Consider the following 18040-nt stretch of genomic DNA (forward strand, 5'->3'; position numbering starts at 1 on the left):
TAGACTGCATTGCTGGGAACCGCGACTTTTGCAGCTACTCCGGCCCCTGTGCACTTCCGGCGGAAATCCTTTGTGCACAGCCAAGCCTGGGTCCACGGCACTCAAACCTGCATTGCACGACTTTCTAAGTTGGTCTCCGGCGACGTGGGACTCCTTTGTGTAACTTCGGGTGAGCACCGTTTCACGCATCCTCGTAGTGCCTGTTTCTGGCACTTCTCCAGGTGCTACCTGCTGCTAAGAGGGCTCCTTGTCTTGCTCGACGTCCCCTCTACCTCCTGGTCCAGTTTGCGACCTCCTGGTCCCTCCTGGGCCACAGCAGCATCCAAAAACGCTAACCGCACGATTTGCAGCTAGCAAGGCTTGTTGGCGTTCTTTCGGCGGGAAAACACTTCTGCACGACTCTCCACGGCGAGAGGGATCCGTCCACCAAAGGGGAAGTCTCTATCCCTTTTCGTTCCTGCAGAAACCTCAGCTTCTTCTGTCCAGTAGAAGCTTCTTTGCACCCACAGCTGGCATTTCCTGGGCATCTGCCCATCTCCGACTTACTTGTGACCTTTGGACTTGGCTCCCTTGTTCCACAGGTACCCAAGATTGGAAATCCATCGTTGTTGCATTGTTGGTTTGTGTCTTTCCTGCATTATTCCTCTATCACGACTTCTATGTCCTTGGGGGAACTTTAGTGCACTTTGCACTCACTTTTCAGGGTCTTGGGGAGGGTTATTTTTCTAACTCTCACTATTTTCTAATAGTACCAGCGACCCTCTACAAGGTCACATAGGTTTGGGGTCCATTTGTGGTTCGCATTCCACTTTTGGAGTATATGGTTTGTGTTGCCCCTATCCCTATGTGTCCCCATTGCTTCCTATTGTAACTATACATTGTTTGCACTGTTTTCTAAGACTATACTGCATATTTTTGGTATTGTGTACATATATCTTGTGTATATTTCCTATCCTCTCACTGAGGGTACACTCTAAGATACTTTGGCATATTGTCATAAAAATAAAGTACCTTTATTTTTAGTATAACTGTGTATTGTGTTTTCTTATGATATTGTGCAAGTGACACTTGTGGTACTGTAGTAGCTTCACACGTCTCCTAGTTCAGCCTAAGCTGCTCTGCTAAACTACCATTATCTATCAGCCTAAGCTGCTAGACACCCTATACACTAATAAGGGATAACTGGGCCTGGTGCAAGGTGCAAGTACCCCTTCGTACTCACTACAAGCCAGTCCAGCCTCCTACACTCCCACCCTCCTGGTCCTGTACGTTTCTGCTCTACCCCAATCCCTATTTCATCTCCTCCACACACACCCTCACTTGTGTTCGGCTTGTACTTCTGTTAAAGGATGAGGGGATCCACTGTCGAAAATAATGGCATTTGTTTTGCTCTTTTTCCTACTTGTTAGGTTTCTGCAAGATCATCACGATGGCACTGACTCCACAAAAGTAAGGTTTCACTATCAATCTTATTTTTTAGTAACACAGAACAGGGGCCACAGAAAGAGCAGACCCACAGGGGCTGTAAGTGGGCATGGTAGTGCATTTTTCATGCTGCCCCTTCATTAATGTGTGTGGACTTCTTAGCGATCTTATACAGGTTTTTAACCGCAAAACCCAATTACGAAACAAAAGAGTTAGTTACTGCTGTGTGCTGTTTTCAGACTGCGTCAGAAAACAACAGCATTTAAAAATCATGTCCTTACAGTACCAATAATGAAAGGTGGTGTGAACATATATTCTTTCGTTTTCCTTATTTTATGGCATCGCAAAATGAGGACTGACTGTAATTATGTGGTGTAAGGAACCCCACCACCAAGGCATTTACTTTTAAAACAAAAAAGAAGGCTTATGAGCTATGATTAGTTTTGATAGCACATGTATTTTTTGTTTGTTTTTGACACAGCTATATTACTTTTGATGATGGATGTCTGGAAAAAATAATAATGACAATCAAAACCTGAAACACCTGCACTGGCCAGATATGCAGTCTTAATAAAAAATGCATTATGCACCACTCGTCTCAGTGGTTGCAAAGTCATGTTGAGGGCACTTGCGGCATATTTGAGTAGCATGGTTTAAAACATCCAGTCAACAAGGATCGTCAAAGCCAATGGGTATTGCCTGTACGAGAGCTATTGCCTTTGCCAATGTCCTTTAGCCTTGTTGTACAACAGCTTTATCCTTGTTGTACAACAGTGTGATTGTGCAACATGGCTAATAGTAAACTTTTTCAATTTTTACGTTAGGCCATGCCACGAACGCCAAGCTGCTGTACAACAAAGCTAAAACACATTGGCAAATCCAATAATTCTTAGATGGGTGAGACCTATTGGCTTTGCCAATGCTCGTTCAAATTTTTGCAGAAGCATAAAATACTCGTCATGCTGGTATAAAACCGGCCAGGGGCAACGCTATCACTAGACCGTGTGAATCTGAGAAGATCCGATGCTGGACAACGTTACAAAATGTGTGACCCAATGCAACACTTTCAGCCAAAACCAAAAAGTAAACAACGGCATCCCTGGGTGGAATATCTTACCTCGTCTGTTCAGGTGTTGATGACCCACTTTATCTCTTGACTTCCAGATGGCTCGAGACCACCGAGTCCACTCCGGGTTGTGGTGACAAACGCTACTTTTAGTCGCTGTCGTTAGCACAGGAACTCTCACCAATCTACCGTCACGTGGAAGGCACCATCCCGCGCCACAACCCACAACAGGCCCCAAGGGGAGGTGCTCCGCTCTATAGCCTGGGGTCCTCTGCCAGGCTCCTGCTACCCGACCCCCGCCGCACCTTGTCTTGCTCGCTGCAGACGCTGTGCAAATTAACGAGCAGAGATTCTTCCCAGGCCGACAGCTCCGGGGCCTATTATCGCAATTAAGTAGATTTCTCGCAGTGCTCCTTCCCAGGCAGCGGGAGCCGAAGGCTTCTGTAACATCAGGCAGCACCTCCGCGGCCCCGCCAGCGAGGAATAGCGGGGGAATGAATGGCAGTGAGGTCGAGGGGGCGCCTAGGCCTGCACAGAAGAACCGGCGTGGGGTAGCTATGGCTGCGTCCGCCGGAGAAAGCCACAGGTGAGGGGAAGACGGACAGTAGTTGACGGTTAACGATGTCTCCATGTGGGACGGAGGGGCGGTTGAAGGGTGAAAGACCGCGGATGACAGCCAGATGGACTAATACCGGGACGAGAATGATGAGGGGGAAGCGCGGATGTGAGCAGGGTTTGTTGCGAAGGCGGGCATAGATCTCTGAGAAGCAGGTGAAGGAGGCCACGGCCTAGACAAGGGCTACGTAGCTGATAACAGCGGGGCCTGTAAGGCGTGTCAAGCAGCGATGTAACTCGAGGGTTGACCCCTGGGAGGCAATGTACCATCATGACCGGTATTTAATGTGCTTGCCCTTACAAACATTATGAAAATCACCTAAAGCCGTTATTTTTTCCTGTTATCAGTACACACTTTAAACAGTGAATATAAGAAGAAATCACTAAAAAATATGTTCTACAACTGTCTTAAATAACAACTCCTGTTGACACTTGAAGTAAACAGAGATCCCATGTTAAAAATGAATGTGGGCGACTTTACATAAAGTTCTACATAAATACCATGTCCGGATTCCTGCAGAATCCTAAAACATGAACAGGTGGCCAGGATTTTTCTCCAGGAATATCAGTAACTATTGGTCATGTGATCTTTTGATGTTTTCATTTTGTTTGTTGTGGTGGGAGTGGGTGGTGATGTAGGAAGAATAGGAACACATCATATACATCACATACATACAAACATAAGTTCCCAAACCATAATACAAACATTGTAGGCTAGAGATAGTTGTAAACCAATGTAAGTAGTGAAAGGCTTACTACATGATGTGTTAAAAAAGACAGACTGTGGGTTCAATAGAAAAGGCAGGTCATATTTAGGACAAACACTTATTACTTAGGAAACTTATACACATGCTGCATTGTTAAGTTAGCTGTGCTGAAACACACAAGAGACCCAAACCATATTAGAATGAGAGTTTTTCTTTGGAGCTGCACTAACTGTTGCTTTCAAAATCTTCACTTAGCACGAACAGGGTGGAACAAAAGGGTGTATCCTGCCTTAGCGCATGGGTCCTAAAAACCGCAGGTCATTCATATCTTGGTGAGGGGAACTGTGTAACGGTCAGATAAGCATTTGCACAAGGCAGGGCTACTGTGAGCATCATGTAACATATAGGGCCTCATTCCAACCCTGGCGGTCTATGACCGCCAGGGTGGACGGCCACGGAAGCACCGCCAACAGGCTGGCGGTGCTTCCATTGGCATTCCGACAGCCGCGGTCACCCAGCCGGGTCCGGCGGTTTCCCGCCGGATTACCCCCGGCTGGGAGAATCCTCCATGGCGGCGCTGCAAGCAGGATGGCGGGAACGGGTGTCGTGGGGCCCCTGGGGCCCACAGGGCCCCAGCAGGATTTTCACTGTCTGCTTTGGCTGCCCGCCAAACTCAGAATGACCCCCATAATCACTTGTCGTGCAGAAAGATAGAGATGCTGAATGACGTCAATGTTACTTACCCAACCATGATGCGACCAATAATCATGCATGTGCGCTTTTCAAGAGGTACCTCTCCCCGATTATCTTATCTGTACTGCTTGTTCTTGCTTACATCAATGATGAACTTGTGACTGTAGTTTTTTGTGGTTTTTAAAGTTTAAATACAACTGCTTGTGAACTAGAACTCTGAACTTCAGTCATGGCCTCTATGTTGAGACAGCTTGTCGTTCCCAGCTGAAAACCGATTAAACCTATATTACTTTGTCAAATTGATCTGTCTTATTTTATTACCAGATTTCCTTCTAACGTATTGGCGAGCCAGCCAGGAGCTCTACTTTGATCTCATCAACTGCTGGACTGGGGGCCCGCCGGTCTCCACGAGGTGATTTGCGCACTTTTTAAAGAGGTAAGGGAGATGCCAACATTTAAGTAAAAATCTCTGATTTCCCGGAGACGGATGGGACTCAGGTTGGCATTTAAAATGGACAAAGTACGAGGTCTGTAAAGACATTTACAATTTTGACACTGTAATGTATATAATTTTGGTGTTTGCATGCAAGATTGTGTATGAATTGATACAAGATTAAGTAATCCCGGTGGTAAGTCCAGAAGATACAGGAAACTTGACTAAGTAGTCAAAAGTGGTCAAGAGTAGTGTTGGACTTGGGGCTGAGCAATCAGTGTATGTTCTAAAGAACACTCAAGTCAAACTAACCCAGACCTTAAGTCTGGAAGTCACAATTTGTAGTTGCAAATAGTGAAAAGTTGTCCCCTCTATGAATCCGGATGGAAGTGACCAGTAGTATTTTGTTTGCCCTAGTATGAAATTAAGACTTACTGTGTATGTATATGCATGTATAGATAGAAATGTGGCCTCATAATAATGCCAATATAAAGGTTATGTTATTTAGTGTATAATTTAGGAATAATTATCAGACCTCCTATTCTTATGAAGGTTAAGTTATAACAGTATACTCAAAAGTAAAGCAATTGACTGGATTGAGCAAATGTCCAAAAAAGTCAACTAATCTCTGAATTAATTATTCATTTTTATAACGGTCAGGCTGTCGCCCTCTGTAAACAGAAGTGACCTTAGTGGACCAGCAATATCAATACCATAGAATCCTTTTTTTTGAGTCAGAAGTTTATAAATGTCTAGGTATTTATAGTATATTACCTCTAGGCCTTAAAACAACCTACATTGACATAAGAGAAATGCCTGTTAGACAATTATAAATAATTATTCAAAGAACTAATACAAGGACATTGTCCTCCAAGTTAAATGTAGTGTAGTAGCCTCATGAACCCCATAACAAATACTGACACTACTAACTATTATCCCCATTATGAAACTATAGAGCCTCAAGGTTGGAGGCAAGATGAATTATCAAACAGTATAGACCGTGACATATACACATATCTTGAGGGTATACAAATAGAAGAAGAATTATCAGCTACTATACATACAAATATATTTAACTACTTTTCAGATAGATGTGAACAGGACTGTCCCATAATTAGAATAAAAGAGTTTGTTTTGAAATCTACAAAACCTGTTGCAGTTGTCTTGCCGAGAGTGAGGCACCCCTTTGAAGGCCTCTAAAATATTCCGTTTAATTTTTCATGTGTGGCACTGGTGCCACCTTGTGGCCAGAAAGTGAATATATTGAAGTCACTGCAATGTTTCAGTGGAACCATGGGCAACAGTCACGTGAATTCCCTGCAATAATAACAGACTCATATTTGGCATTAGACCTCCTACTGTATGTATTTATGAGGGACCTCCCAGTGTGGAATTTAGTATATGAGTAACTTATAAACATGAATATATATCACAATAACATTATTTATTGTGTCAGTCAAACAAACCACTTAGGCCACACATAAATGCACCTACCTAAAATATATATATAAATGAACAAAGTCTTTCAGAGATTAGGGTTATATATATATCTGATGTTCACCTTCACAGCCTAATAACAGTTTATGTGAAGTCTGGGAATACCCCAGGAAGTAAATAGAAGTCTATTTAGAGTGTAAACGATATAGTACAAAGGATTAAGTTCACTAAACAGACATGGTTAATGTTTTCAGGAGACAAGGACAGGATAGGAAAATACTGTAAGGAATGGCACAAAGCAACATTAAAACCTGCACATGGCAAACCGTTGCCATTTGATAATACAACAATAGAAGACTTGGCCACCTTCCTACAGAGTAAATTCAAGGGAAATAAACTAGAGAAAAGGAAGATCACACTAGACCTATGGAGGGTCTTTTGTGAAACAACTATGAATGAGTCAAATACAAAGCCTCAGACCCTCCCTTCGGCTCCTCCACCCCCCTATCAAGACATGCACTTGAGGTTAGGCAGTGCAAAGGTACAGGGCATGTATACAATGCAACCTGGTGCCCCACACTCACTACCCACCTCTTCTCATCCCCCTGCTGTGGGATATACAGACCCCGAGTACAGCCCACCATTAGAATCTTTTTTTGAACATAGAGAGTATGTTCACCCATCTCCATGTCCTCAAAAGGCCAGTACACCACGGGATGTGTTGGGTGGGACAGTACTAAATACATAGGGACAGTAGATGCCACATTTACACTTCATTTGGGGGACGAAATGCCCCCCACTAGGAAAAATGAAGGTATATTTAATGAGGGGTTAAGAGAGGCACAGAGAATGGATGGGGCTAGGAAAAAAAGAAGGCGTTTTGCAAAAACCAAGTACCAACATTAAAAATGAGACAAGAAGGTTAGCTTACACACCAGAAAGTACTCCCACAGGAGTTAGAGGTTCATTCACCCAGGAGCAGAGGAGAATAGTGTAGGCAAGGGGGTCACAGTGCAGGAAGATGATCGGGTAGACCAAAGAGCGACTTGGGGAAAGGAGGAAAGGCCCTTGAGGCAGTCAAGGGCCCTCACTGGGCCACAAATGATTGAACAAGAAGGACTAGAGGACACAGTCTCCACACATAGCAGCTTAGGTGAAGAAGATCTCGATTTAGAAAAGTCCTACAAAGGCTCAGAGGGGGCATTAGATGACATCACTGAACATGTTAAAAGAATGTCCCTTCTTGAGGACCATAACAGGGAACAATCACAATATGCCTTTGAGGGAGAAGAAAACAATAAGAAAGGACTGACTTTAGAAAAGAATCAAAGAGAATTACAGAGATTAGTATTTGATGGGGTGCATGCATGCCCATATGAGAGAAAGGGAACGTTTGATAAGGCAGGAAAAATGACACTGAGGAAAGACATGGCACATGCATTCCCTGTATGCCCTGGCAATAATTTGACGCCTAAAGAAATAGTAGCTCAGTATGAAAATAGTTGGTATAATGTTGTCCCTTTTACTGACAACCTAGCAGGTTAGACAGAATTAGTGGCATCACAGATGACACCATGGCCGCAAGAGGGTTCCTTTGAACCCCAAGACATGGCTAATGCAGAAATGTGCATTTTTCAGGGCACAGGGGATCCTTACTGGGATTATCCCTATATGCAGAGAAGTCTAAGAGTGTGGCAGAAATATGCTCGTCAGTATGACTCTCGTCACCCTACTGGCAATAGGACTACTGTCCTGTCACAACTGCCCTTGATATTCAAGGGCCCAGGGGCGCCTCAGTATATACCATGGCCCCAGATGGAGAAAGAAAATCTTAAAAAACAGTTGCCACAACTTGCTGAGGGTGCTGGGAAATGGATAGTTGCTCTGAAAAAACATACCGCAGGGATTACTCTTGCAATAGGGGACATTAAGAGTTTACTAAGTTCCCTTATAGGAGATGAGACAGACCTAATGTTCACAAAGGCAGGAGTAAAGGATGTGACAATGACCAACCCAAAATGTGATGGGGCACCCTTTAATAGAGTAAAGTGAATTGTTTGGAAACAACTGAAGAAAATGTATCCAGATAGGCCAGACATTGGGACCCTTATGGCACAAACAATGCAGCCAAATGGGACCCAGCCCAATTCCTTAGCAGAATGAAGGAAAAATGGACACAGGAAGTGGGGGAGAGTTGAGATGTAACTGGACAGAATGCAATACTATATTATAATATAGTGAAAAAGGGTCTGCCAGCTGAAGTGCAGGCTAAATTAGATAATATAGTGGCCTTAGAGGCCAAACCATGGACAGAGATACAAGCACACCTAATACATTTTTCTAAGAAGAGACAAGAAAAGGAAAAGAGGGAGAAAGATAAAATAGAGAAAGCAGCAGCTAAATCGGTCCAGCAGAAACTGGCTAAGAAAACAGAGGAAGGAATTGCCACTGCCACCACCCAGTTAGCTGCGGTGTCCCTGGGAGTGCCCCCTTCAGGCACCCCAATTCAACCCTATCAGTATGCCCAGATAAGCAATAACAGGAATAATGCAAGAGGAGGGCGAGGAGGGGTTTGGGGAAATAGAGTAAACACATTCCAAAGTGGACAGACATGCCACTATCGCAAGATGACAGGACATTTCATTAGAGACTGTAGGTTTAAAAAGAAAGATGGACTTAGCAACCAGACAAGGGCAAATTATGGCCAACAAGTGGCACCGCCTGGTGGCATTGTAGCACAACCTGCGATGAGTCCCCAAGTGATATATCTCCCTCAGCCCCAAATACAACTGCAGCCTCAACCACAGATACAGCCCCAGCAGTTACAGCAATCAGTGCCCCAAATACAGTATGGGCCACAACAGACAGTGCAGCCCACCTTGCAGCACCAGAAATTACAAGGAGGGGTAACTGTCAGGGGAGGGAACCCATTCTAGCAAAACTATATGGGAGGATATGCCCAATGAAGGTGCCCAAGGAGAAGTCTCATGTGTCCAGTCTTATCGGTAACCCACAGGCCAGACGAGGAACCCACTGTGATGGTAGCCATAAATGACAAGGAGTACACCTTTCTCATCAACACTGGGGCCACTAGGTCCATTATCCGTGAGAGGGGACTGCCATTGTCAAATTTATCAATGGACACGGGTTCTCTCAGGGCTGTAATGAGGGTTCCATTCACTAAACCTGTGGAGATGAAAATAGGGGGGAGGTATGTTGATGGATGTTTCCTATTCTCCCCAAATGCACCAGCTAATCTGCTAGGACGTGATCTCATGGCAAAATTAAACATGACTATTCACTTTGAAGAGGATGGGACTATGATGTGTTCAACACCTGGAGTATCTAGTACACGTATCATGACAATGGTTACACCCTCCTAGATGGTAACCAAGTTAGAGCCAGACCTGTAGACATTTTAGCCTTTACTAGAGCAGTGTACACCATCATAACAGAAACACCGGAACTGACAGGGAAGCAAGTTGAATTACCCAAGAGCTTACTCTTTAGATGACAGGGCCCCTATTTTGAAATATTAGACAAAGACCTATTCTGGAAATAAAGACTCTAGAAGTGTCCCCCAGCTATGGGACACTGATGGCAAGTGACCACACTGGTGCGATGTGGGCATGTGTAATCTTTTATGATCCCAAAATGCAGGTGGGCGACATAGATGACCATTTGTTTGCTGATGACCATAGAAGGATAGAGATTGTTTTTCAAAACAGTGTACCTCTACGCACCAGAGAAGAAAGGGGGAGTCCAGCCAGTAGACTTCCTTGGAATGCCGAATTTATAAAATGGTTGTGAGAACTCTAAACCGGAAGGCCTGGACCCTAAGCCTCCCAATAAATGTTATTGCTAGATCAATTGGAGGTGAGTTTCCACTTCAAAAATTACTAGTAATCAGCATAATGCTTCCGTAGTTATTTATTATATGAGAAAGAAGAAGTCAGTTCCAAAAGTTTTTAGTCCAGTAGATTTGTGACAGTCCAGGAGCTGAAGTTCAGATCCAAAGATCAGCAAAATATCAGTCCAATCTGCTAATACCACGGTTTGGAACAAATAGCAATATTCAGTGGAGGAAAAGCCAACACGTGTTTTGCTCCTTTAGCGGGTAGGCGGGGGCTTTCTCAAGGCCCGTTCAGGACAAAATGAAAAATCTTCTGACGTCAATAGTCACAATTGTGAATAGAAATCTGAAGTAGCGGTAAGCAAAGAAAAACCTATCCGAAAAATCTGCCAAAACAATCCCCAGGGCGTCCTGCGTTAAATCGCTACCTACGCACCATACTGGAGACAAGGCCTGTGATACTAATAAATGTCTCCGGTCCTATTAAAGATAATGACCTTGTGCAGGTACCCTCCAACTTGTGGACAAAAGACACTTATGATGTAGGCCTCGTCCGCACTGCAGTACCATTCAGAATAATTTTGAAGGAAGGAGCAAAACTGCCAAGAGTGAGACAATACCCTCTATCCGAAGAAGCAGAGGAGGGCATTGCACCTGTTATACAGGCATTGGTGGACCAGGGAGTCATATATCCAGGTGTATCCCCCTGCAAAACCCCAATTTACCCTATAAGGAAAGCCAAGGGAAATTTGTGGCGCATGATTCAAGACCTGCACCCCTTAATGACATAGTGATACCAGAATTCCCTGTAGTACCTGACCCTTCCATCATCCTAACCAACATACCCCAAGATGGTAAATACTTTTCAGTCATAGACTTGAAGAATGCATTTTTCAGCAGTCCCCTGCACCCAGACAGTCACTATTTGACTGCATTTTCCTGTCGCGGTTCACAGTACCTTCATTCCCGATTACCTCAAGGGTACTGTGAGTTCCCTAGTGTCTTTAACAGGATGGTCAAGAATGACCTTCCCAATTTTCAGCGTGACAGCACAGTGTTGCAGTATGTCGATGACCTGCTGATCTGTAGTCCAGCAGAGGAGCAGTGTAGAAAGGACACTGTGTCCCTGTTGTGCACCCTTGCTCAAAGAGGTCACAAGGTAGACAGGGACAAATTACAGTACTGCCAGGAAGAAGTTCAATACTTAGGGCAACTACTGTCAGCATCAGGCCGCCGAATTATGCCCGGGAGAGCAGAATCCATTTGGCAGATGACAGAGCCTGAATCTGTGAAAGGAATGCAGAAGTTCCTAGGCTTATGTAATTATGTCAGACAATAGGTTTTTGACTACAGTACTTTAATATCCCCACGGCTTGCATCTATGAAACGGGCGAAAACACAGCACGACAGGATAACATGGACTACGGAGATGGAACAAACCTTCAGTAAGTTAAAAACAGAGATAACAAATGCACCAGTGTTAGGAACACCAGACTACAACAAAGAGTTTTTTTCTTTTTTTGCCACTGTAATGGCCAGGTGTTGACAGCTGTCCTCACCCAAAAGTATCCTTTAGGCCACAAACCAATTGCATATTTTAGTGACCTACTTGATTCTGTCATGAAAAGCCATTACCCTTGTGAACAAGCACTAGCCACAACAGCCTTTGCAGTAGAGAAAATTGCTTCCATTGTCATGGGTGCACCTCTGACACTGTATGCTGAACATGCTGTGTTTGCTAAAACAACATTAACAACACAGAGAGTATCAGGCTACAAGATAATATTATCATTACCATCCTTGAAGGTGGTTAAATGCCACATAGTCAATCCTGCTACCTTCTTTGCACACCCCATTTCAGACACTGTGCCACATACACTCCAGATGAGTGTAGCCAAGCAACAGAAGACCCCATTCAGGTAGTGTTGTGTATTTTGTGGATGGGTCTTCCACAATAGACCAGGATACAGAGGTAAGACATACAGGTGCTGCAGTGATCAGTGCGATGCAGCACAACTCTTCGGACACACTGCAGATAACCGAACAGACAACTTTGCCATCTCAGTATTCAGCCCAGGCTGCTGAATTAGTAGCTTTAGTGACAGCCCTCAAACAAGGGGAAGGAGAAACAATAACAGTATACTCTGATTCAGCCTATGTCACTACAACAGTGCATTCCAGCATTATGCGGTGGAACAGACATGGATTTCTCAAGTCTGATGGAAGCCCTGTCATGCACCGCCCTCTTTTAGAGGACTTGATACAAGCTTTAACACTGCCACATGCAGTTGCAGTAGTGAAATGCACGGCCCACACTAATAGTCAGGATTTTGTGTCCCGTGGAAATACTCTGGCTGATTGAGCAGCCAAAGATGCAGCAACACACCCTCTTAGTGAAACATATACCACAGTTTTGTTAGCTAGGGAAACATTGACACCTTCAGACCCTTTGAATACATCCAGTTATTACACAGAGAAAGCTCATCTGCATATAAAGAGATACAAGAAAATGCCCCAGAGCATGAGAAACAGTTGTGGGAAGCCAGAGGATGCACACCGACAGGAACAGATTTAATATACAGACAAATGTCAACAGGGAAGCCTGTCATGCCCCAAGCACTGCTACTGATAGCTCTAAACCACCAACATCTTCCTTCACTTACTGATAGAGACAATATGTCCCTCCAAATACATCAGGATTGGTTTGTCCCTAACTTATATGAGATGATTACAATGTACATACACACCGACACAGTGTGCCAGCAGTATTCACCAAGTCCCACCTTTAAGGTAATAGCTTCCACAAAACCTTGCCCACAAGGTCCCTTTAAGGAACTGCACATTGATTACATTGATATGATTGACAGATGCAATCATTATCGCTATCTTATAGTTGTAGTCTGTCCATTCTCAAGGTGGATTGAAGCAGGACCTTGTGTTCACTGTGGTGCCAAGTCTGCTGCTAATTTTCTGATCCGTGAGGTAATACCGCAGTGGGGTGACCCTGAGGGGATCAGATCAGACAATGGCACCCACTTCGTCGATAATATCTTTTCTCACCTCACCAACTTGTTAGGAATAACACACAAATTGTCCTCAGCTTATCATCCGCCAAGCAATGGAATTGTGGAGCGCCTTAATGGCCTCCTCAAGAACAAAATAAGTAAACTATGTGTGACATTGAAAAAGAAATGGCTGTACTGTCTCCCATTAGCACTCTTTGCTTTGAGAAATCCCCAGGATCAGATCACCATTTGACTCCTCATCAAATAGTGACAGGTAGAACAATGAGCACATTTGTGCCATCAACTAGACATAAGTTGGTGACTAAGAGTGCACCTGAAGTTGTACAAACTGAAATGAATGAATACATGTCTGAGCTAACCAAATTTGAAGTTCTTCTCTAAACAGGTGACACATGCAGCCTAGAAGCGCGCCCATGCATCTCCTGTAAGGATCAACAAACACCTTTACCTTTGGGAACTTTAGCATATATTCAAAATTTTGTAAGGAAGTGGAAAGACTGCAAATTCAATGGACCCTTCCCAGTGACAGACAGCACCACTACAGCAGTGAAAGTCCAAGGCCACAAACCATGGTACCACCTCCAGGACATCCGCCCGGCCCCGACCATGCCGTCCATCCCTTTGGACACCGAGCAGGAAAAAGAGGGGGGAGAACAGGAGAAGCAACCGGAGTAAAGCCTCCCTCTAAAGCTCCAATATTAGACAATTCTTCTTTCCAGTTATGTTTTTTATGTTTGTTTTTCCTCCTCGGTGCACTGATATTGATGTTTTTATCCCTTGGATATTTTTTTGATCCTATATCAATTATTACACGCATGCGTAGAACTGTTGATAATGGTATTGACTATCACCCTCTCCATATTGCTTTTTTGATGATATGTGGTACCAGCACATGCATAGTATAGGCACATCCACGTCCAACACCAGTTGTTATGTATGCTCTCTAATCCGCCATGCTGCTAGAGTAGATAGATTGCATCTCCCGAAAGAGGTATCCCCAAACATTACACATCGTCTACTGCACCTATTTGTATGCAGAATGAGAGCACAGCTACAACCAACTCACGTTAGTCCTGTTACTGCACTAGTTAACCCAACTAGATTTGACACCACCCCAGAAGTCCTACAAGTCCTGACAGAAAAACAAGAGATAATGGAAGAGATAAAAAAAATGAAGAAAGCAGGGCAAAAAAGGTCTCACCCAGATTTTGAAAAAGGGGTATTACGTCAAGGTATTTTTGGAAGGTCTTACCCATCATCTGAATGTAGTAACTATTTAGCTAAACACTTGCCCCCTGATTGCGCAGGCAGGCCAGTTCTTAGTATCACAGGATCAGTATTTGCCCATGATAAATGGCACACCGAGGCCAAGGTCATATGTAGAGCAATATCATTATGGAATGGCACTGAGACACAAGGTCCAGTACGTTTTAATAAGATAATAGGCCAATGTCAGGAAATATGGGATGCGAACATACAGAGATATACATGGACAGGAACTACCATACACCCTATAATAGCAATGAAATGAACACAGTTTTCTCTTTGTTTCAGAGGGAATGGGACAGTAGAGATGGGGAGTAACCTCAACTGCAACATCACCACCTAGAACGCTGATATGCAGGGCGGCACCTCCAGCCTGATGGATCACTACTGGATGTGTGAGGCCTGGCTCCACATAGAACTACCCCCGAACTTGAATGGCCTCTGCTACCTAGTGACTTTGCACACTCCCTCCCTGGTGATACCAGGTGTGGACATCTCTCAGTTACACGACCATCCCATGAGCAGTCCAACAACCTTGCTTCACCATTACTGGACAAAAAGAGCTGCTGAGTATTTTGGTACTGTAGTGTACAAAGACGTTCTACAGGAACATAGACTATTTAATGATGCCCAAATCTTTTTTGGTAGCATCCTACCATTTATTCAGACGAAAGCAACTGCACACTGGCTGCAGATCACGTGCTTTGAATTGATGAACACCATAAATGCAACCGAAGATGGGTTCAATGCTATCAAGGACGAACTCCGAGCCCTTAGGCTGATGGTAATGGAACACCGATATGTACTTGATTTAATGACGGCCATGGAAGGAGGGGTGTGTAAGAAGATTGGATCGGCCTGTTGTACTTATGTGCCGGCCAATGATGCGGAATATGGGACATTAACTCAGGCCATTCAGACATTACATGATCTACAAACGAAAATGATCGATGAGGGGGGTGCTCCTGATGGGTGGTTCGAGGGCTGGTTTGAATGGGAGCCGTCCTGGATGTCTGGGTTGTTAAAGGCCTTGTTGCCTTTGATCGTGTTGTTGCTCTTGATGTGTCTTATTTTTCAGGTAATAATAGCATGTTGCAAAAGGATGACAGCTAAATTGGGAGGGACAGAGTAGTGGGTATGTGGTGTTTCCCCTAATTTCATTAGTAGATGGAAAGATATGTAAAGTAGTTGAATAATCAACTAGAGGGGGGAATGATGTAGGAAGAATAGGAACACATCATATACATCACATACATACAAACATAAGTTCCCAAACCCCAATACAAACATTGTAGGCTAGAGATAGTTGTAAACCAATGTAAGTAGTAAAAGGCTTAATACATGACACGTTAAAAAAGACAGACTGTGGGTTCAATCGAAAAGGCAGGTCATATTTAGGACAAACAAACACTTATTACTTAGGAAACTTATACACATGCTGCTTTGTTAAGTTAGCTGTGCCGAAACCCACAAGAGGCCAAAAACACATTAGAATGAGAGTTTTTCTTTGGAGCTGCACCAACTATCGCTTTCAAAATCTTCACTTAGCACAAACAGGGTGGAACAAAAGAGTGTATCCTGCCTTAGGGCAAGGGTCCTAAAAACCACAAGTCATTCATCTCTTGGTGAGGGGAACTGTGCAAGGGTCAGATAAGCATTTGCACAAGGCAGGGCTACCGCGAGCATCATGTAACATATAATCACTTGTCGTGCAGAAAGATAGAGATGCTGAATGACGTCAGTGTTACTTACCCACTCATGAGGCGACCAATAATCATGCATGTGCTTTTTTCAAGAGGTACCTCTCCCCTATTATCTTATCTGTACTGCTTGTTCTTGCTTACGTCAATGATGAACTTGTGACCGTAGTTTCTGGGTGGTTTTTACAATATAAATACCACTGCTTGTGCACTAGAACTTTGAACTTCAGTCATGGCCTCTATGTTGAGACTGCCTGTCATTCCCTGCTGAAAATCGATTAAACCTATATTACTTTGTCAAATTGATCTGTCTTATTTTATTAACAGATTTCCTTCTAACAGTGGTCTTGAACCAAGGACAGGTAAGAGTGGACATAACTTGTTTATGGAAGGTCCTCTGGGTAATGGAGAAGTTTATGTCAGTGGCGAGGCACAATTTACAGCAGCATATCTGTGTAGAACAGGATTTTTCAGCATTGTAAAGTGAGAGGGCATGGTAAGGGAGGAAAATGATGAGCAGACGTGTGGTAACCAAAATCTATAGCTCCGTGTAAGGTAACAAAATTACACCACATCCATGGGGGGAGCGCCATTTTCCATGTATGTGCTTCTCATTAAGAACCTAATGCAATTTGATATTTGTAGTCTTAGTTCACTTCACTTGAACCAATTGCAGCACATAGCCTGAAAGCATTGATCTGTGAAAGAAAGTGCAGAACTGGAGCCTAATGTCCCCAATGACGAGGAGTCGCCTGGTAACCTTCGATCTGCAATGAGGGCCAGGTAAAATTAAGAGCTAGTGTGAGTCATTGGTACCCAGATCTCTTATCACACAAGTCCCTATCAAGCTACTTAAACTGGACATTGCTCTGATAGGGCTCCAATTGCTTTATTACGTTCTTCAGAATAAACATTGGTTTACACTATCGGACAAGCCTATTGAGAACATGAAGTAAAAATGAATCGTACCAAATCAAGGCACCTCTTTACAGCACTCATACTACTAAAATTGCTCTTAGTACTCGTTCTGAAGCTGTCTAGAGTGAGTAAGTGAGAAACAAATCATTGGGGCAGATCCCCACTGCAAACACTTAAATGATCTATCCCAGTAGTTTTCCAACCTTTTGACTTCTGTGGACCCCCACTTTATCATTACTTGAACCCAGGACCCCCACAGAATCGTTATTGGAAGCCGGGAACCCCGTCCTAAACCCTGTCGATGAGTTGACATGCAGAACAATACACAAAAAATACAGAAGCAAGCATTGATCCAACACATATACAAATGATAACCCTTTTTTTAAATTTGCAGACCAATATAAAACATTTAATTTTAATAGGAAGGTTGGAGCTTTTTTAAATTTGATTGAAGCCACACATCGTCCATGCACCTGCACTGCTTCCACAAATTAATCTGAGCATACTAATTAAAATTTTAGCCTTCAATTTCTAATTGCTTGACATTTATAGTACATTTTACAATGTTTAATTGTAAATGTAGTCACTTTATTTATATAAACTTTATTAATCTGTTATTATTATTTAATTTTCGAAGCAATTACGGACCTCTTGAGGAGGCCTTGCAGACCCACAGGGATTCCCGGACCACAGGTTGGGAACCACTGATCTAGCCTGACGGTCATAATACCCAAGTAAACAAAGTACATTACCCCCCACAACAAATAATTTTTTTGCTATTTAAGGAAGTGAAGCTGAGCAGATCCAGACTGGAAACCAAAATCGGCCCTGGCAGATTGTTCTACTCAGTCTCAGGACTGCGCTGCCACTAGATTACTACAATGGGACGAAGTGGGCATAA

The 18040-nt window shown here is 43.6% G+C and overlaps 1 long non-coding RNA gene across 1 annotated transcript; it reads left to right on the forward strand.

Annotated features, from left to right (window-relative positions):
* The first annotated feature begins 2868 nt into the window (after nt 1-2868).
* LOC138258723 (uncharacterized) lies at nt 2869-16499 on the forward strand. The gene is made up of 3 exons (XR_011198527.1): nt 2869-3077; nt 4831-4942; nt 13626-16499. It is a non-coding gene; the product is annotated as an uncharacterized lncRNA (long non-coding RNA).
* Nucleotides 16500-18040: the final 1541 nt, after the last annotated feature.

The sequence above is a fragment of the Pleurodeles waltl genome, chromosome 9 (genome assembly GCF_031143425.1).
Source record: "Pleurodeles waltl isolate 20211129_DDA chromosome 9, aPleWal1.hap1.20221129, whole genome shotgun sequence".
NCBI lineage: Eukaryota > Metazoa > Chordata > Amphibia > Caudata > Salamandridae > Pleurodeles > Pleurodeles waltl.